Source organism: Monodelphis domestica, chromosome 2, assembly GCF_027887165.1.
Source record: "Monodelphis domestica isolate mMonDom1 chromosome 2, mMonDom1.pri, whole genome shotgun sequence".
NCBI lineage: Eukaryota > Metazoa > Chordata > Mammalia > Didelphimorphia > Didelphidae > Monodelphis > Monodelphis domestica.
In genome coordinates, this window is record NC_077228.1 from 260,642,410 (window position 1) to 260,647,726 (window position 5,317).

Genomic DNA, 5,317 nt, shown 5'->3' on the forward strand with positions numbered 1-5,317 from the left:
TGTCTATTGAGATAATCATGTGGTTTTTGTTGGTTTGCTTGTTGATATGGTCAATTATGTGAATGGTTTTCCTGATATTGAACCATCCTTTCATTCCTGGTATAAATCCCATCTGATCATAGTGACTAACCCTCGTGATGACTTGGAGTCTTTTTGCTAGTATCCTGTTTAAGATTTTTGCATCCATGTTTGTTAAGGAGATTGATCTGTAGTTTTCTCTGTTTTTGGCCTGCCTGGCTTTGGCATCAGTACCATATTTGTGTCATAAAAGGAATTTGGTAGAACTCCCTCTTTACTTATTATGTCAAATAGTTTGTACAGTATTGGGATTAGCTGTTCTTTGAATATTTGATAGAATTCACTTGTGAATCCATCAGACCCTGGGGATTTTTTTTTCTTGGGGAGTTCTTTGATGGCCTGTTCAATTTCTTTTTCTGATATGGCATTATTTAAGAATTCTTTTTCTTCTTCTGTTAATCTAGGCAATTTATATTTTTGTAAATATTCATCCATATCACCTAGATGGGCATATTTATTGCCATATACTTGGGCAAAAGTTTTTAATGATTGCTTTAATTTCCTCTTCATTGGAGACAAGTTCTCCCTTTCCATCCATGATACTGTTGATTTTCTTCTTTCCTCTTTATTAGATTGACCAATACTTTGTCTATTTTGTCTTTTTTTAAAATACCAGCTTCTAGTCTTATTTATTAGTGTAATAGTTCTATCACTTTTGATTTTATTAATTTCTCCCTTAATTTTTAGGATCTCTAATTTGGTTTTCTTCTGGGGGGTTTTAATTTGTTCGCTTTCAAGTTTTTTGATTTGCATGTCCAATTCATTGACCTCTGCCCTCCCTAATTTGTTAATATATGAACTCAAGGATATAAATTTTCCCCTGAATACTACTTTGGCTGCATCCCATAGAGTTTGAAAGGATGTCTCATCATTGTCATTTTTCAATTAAATTATTAATTTTTTCTATGATTTGTTCTCTGACTAGCCAATTTTGGAGAATCATATTATTTAATTTCCAATTAATTTTTGATTTGGCTCTCCATGTACCCTTACTGATCATTATTTTTATTGCCGTATGATCTTTAAAGGTTGCATTTATTATTTCTGCTTTTAGGCAGTTTTATGCCATATTTCTATGACATGGTATATAGTTTGTGAATGGTTCTAACATAAATCAGCCTGAAAAGGTTGGTTGTAGCTTGGAGAGGAAGAGCTTTAGAAGTCAAACAAAGAAATTTACATTTGATCCCAGAGGTAACAGGGAGCCACTAGAGTTTATTGAACACAGGAATAATATGATCAAAACTGTGCTTTTAGGAATATCGTTTTGGCAGTTGTGTGATGGGTGGAATAGAGTGGGGAGAGACATGAAGCAAAGAGAATGCCTCCATTGATCCTCCCCATCTAAAATTGAACTACATTCTGATTTGTAATAGATTTTTAATATGCACGTTTGCATATCACCCATGTGACTGAGACTAGAAGAGCAAATTTCAGTCTAGTAGGCCTTCTCAATAACTTTTCTAGTCAAGTTTGATCCCACTTGGAATTTCTTCTGGGAATTGAAAAATATGGCTCATATCTAGCTCTCACCAAGGAGTCTTCTGTTATTTTGCAAGCATCATACCACCAAGAAACTTGGAACAAAGAAGAAGCTTATTACACATAAGAGAGAAAACACACACAAAAAAACCTTTTAAATGAGCCCCTAAGCATTCAACATAACTTCCCTTCTTTTTTTGGTGGCAAAAAATTGGAAACTGAGGGGATGTCCTTCAGTTGGGGAATGACTGAACAAATTATGGTATCTGATGGTGATGGAAAATTATTGTGCTATAAGGAATGATGAACAGGATGATTTCAGAAAGAGCTGGAAAGACCTACAGGAACTGATGCAGAGTGAAATAAGCAGAATCAGGAAACCATTGTACATAGTAACTGAAATATTGTGGGACAATCAAATGTGATAGACTTTGCTATTAATAGCAATTCAATGATCCCAGACAATTCTGAGAGATTTATGAAAAAGAATGCTACCCACCTCTAAAGAAAGAACTGTTGAGTAGAAATGCAGATGAAAATATATGATTTATCACTTGTTTATTTGGATACATGATTTGGGGTTTGGGATTTTAAAAAATTATTCTATTACAAAAATGAACAATATGGAAAGAGGTTTTGAGTGATAATACATGTAAAACCCAGGGGAATTGCTTATCAACTTCAGGATGGGGGAGGGAAGAGGGGAGGGAGACAACATGAATCATGTAAGCTTGGAAAACTCACGTGTAAATTTGTTATTGAATAAAGAAAAAAATATAACTTCCATTCCTTGTCTAGTTGGTCTCTGCCTGCCTTCCCCAGGGAATTAAGTAGTCACTTCAAACTTAGAGGACCACCCTGGGATTAAGCCCCTACCTGTTGGAACAAGGAGAGTCCTTGGAGGTGTATGTAGGGAACCCCCCAGGATCATGTGTTGGGGTCTTACCGGTGTCCTGGTGTACATCATGTAAGGGAGCTCCAGCATGGGTCACAGGACACTGTCAGGACTGGGAAAGGATCAGGTTAGGATCCAGGGGTAAAGGAGAAGATAAAAGAGAGGCTTCAGGAAGTAGTTGAGAAAGAGCCAGGAGAGGAGCACCCATGTGGCTGGTCTGAGAATGGGCTTCAATCTTTGTCTTCTCTTATTCAAGTAAATATTAAGAAATTCTATGGAAATTAAGGACTGGAGTTTTAATGCAGCTTTAACAGAGGCAATGTCAAGTGAAGCAACTTACTCTTGATGAGCCCCACTCTGGCTAGGGACCCATCATTCCCGATTTAGCATGGGCTGAGGCAGAAAGAGAATCCAGAGTCACTAGAGCGCTGACTCACCTTCCCTAAACCTTCCTCAGAGCACATAGGCCTAGAGAAGGCAGGTTCTTCTGCATGGTTCAGCTTCCCCACTTTTTCAGTTCCCAAAACTCTGTTCTTTGTCTGGGTACAGAAACTCCTCACGGCTCTCCCATTCACTCCCTCTATCTCTTGCTGCCAGCCACTGAAAGTTAGCCAGAAAAGTCAGTTAGGTGGCTCAGTGGATAGAGCGGCAGACCTGGAGTGGAGAGAGCCTGGGTTCAAACCTGGCCCCTGACATTTCCTGGGTAAGTCACTTTTTAAGCCCATTTGCCTAGCCCTTGCTGTTCTTAGATACTGATACTAAGACAAAAGATAAGAGTTTGTTTGGGTTTTTATTTTTTAGTGATACAGAAAATGTAGGCAGAGCGGTATAGCAGAAAGAACACTGGACTTGGGTTCATGAGAGTTCTGGACTTGAATCCTATCTCTGAAACTCCCTGTTCCCCCCTACCTGTTCATTGGTAAAAGCAGAACCATCTATAGTACCTACTTCACAGGGTTGTTGGGGGATCAAATGAGAATGTATGTAAGGACTTTATAATCTCCTTAAAGACATTATAGTGTTTTATAATGAGATCTCCAGGGTCCATTTGCCTCTGGTTTGGTTAACATAACCACAACAGCTCTGACCAGCCAGCCTAAAATAGGACACTTAGCATGGTTCAGTCACCCTACAGAGAAGGGCAGTTTGAATTAAGCTTTGAAAGGAAATTAGAAATTCTGAGAGGAGGAGAAACCAAGACTTAAGCAGAAAACCCAAGGGTAATATTGGAGCATGTAATTACCATAGTGAAAGTAGAGTAAAGGATTTGGGCTTTTCACACTTATTCCTTGACAAATATTATAACTGTCAACCACCATGTAAGTCACTATCGGAATGAATAATGAATAATGAATGAAAGAAAAAGTATTTCTTGGATGCTTACTATGTGCCAAGCACTGTGGAAGGACAGGCTACAAATACAAAATCAAAGACTTGCCCTGACCCAAAGGAGCTGACAATTCCAATAGAAGAGGGATAGCCCTGGGGAGGCACTTTGGAAGAGATTATTAGTCTATCCCATTTCTGTTCTTTTTTTTTTTAGAAATTGTTTGAAACGTGATACTGGCCTCTACAGGTGGTCCTTTGGTAATAGAATTCAAGTGATACATTCCTAAAGTCCAGGGAAAGATTATGTGTGTGTGTGTGTGTGTGTGTGTGTGTGTGTGAATAATTGCCCATCAGATAAAAATTCTCTTTAAAATACCAGCCCCACCTTTTCAGTTGAGTCTTTTCCCAGGGTCTGTAGTAGCCCTGAAACTGTGAATAACCCAGCTGCTGACTCCAGGGCAATCCCATGATGCAGAGACCCACATGGGATAGATCAAGTCTTGATTAACTTTCTGACCAGATCTGATTTTAACCTGGGCTTTGTGAAGTAAGTTTGGGGGTTTTTAACATTTTGATTACTGCATTTTAATATAATTTGCTTCCTTTGTATTCTGTATTTTATGCAACTGATAACATTCTGAGAAAGGGTCCATGACACAAAGTATTTAAGAATTCCTTTTAGGAGAGACCAGCCAAGATGGTAGAGTTGGAAAAAGCAGTTACAGACCACACATCAGATCTAGTCCTAATTGAGAAATACAAAGAAAAGTCACAGTGTTCTTTTCCCAGCCCAAATCAACACAGAGAGAAATAATAGCTAATATTTAAATGGAGCTTACTCTGTGCCAGGAACTGTGCTAAGTACTCTACGATTATTATCTTGTTTGATGCTCACAACAACCCTGGGAGGTAGTTGCTATTATTATTCCCATCTTACAGATAAGGAAACTGAAGCAAATTGGGGTGAAGTGACTTGCCCAGGATCATGCAGATAGTAAATGTATGGAGGAGGAGGCAGAGAAGAAAGGAGAAGAGACAGATTTTAACTCAGGTCTTTCCAATTCCATGCCCACAACTTTATTCACTGGGCCACTTAGATGGACAAAGGTCTTTAGACTTTTGGTCTTGCACTTGGAGGGCAAGAGGAGGTTTCCTGCACAGGTGGAGAAGGGAGGAGGGAGCCTGACTGTGTAAGGAACAGGAACAGGAACAGGTGCCAACTTGTAGCTCTGTCATTTATAGCTTGGGGCTTAGTTACTGATCCAGTGTAGACTGGAGAAGAGGCTTCTTTTTAGGGGTGAGGGACCAGGGCAAGGAGCAGCTGCTGGCCTGAATCCATGTAGTGGGCAAGAAAGAAGCAGAAGTGAAGGATGTCTTTGTAGCTTTGCTCCTCTGAGCAGTTTGGGGTCTTTGACCCTGTCACCAATTCATTCTGAAAATTGTAGCAGATGGTTCAAAGTAATCAGACCAAAGGGAACTTTGTGTGCAATTCCAACCCTCTGACCCTGTAGAGCCTTCCAACTGATGTGATGG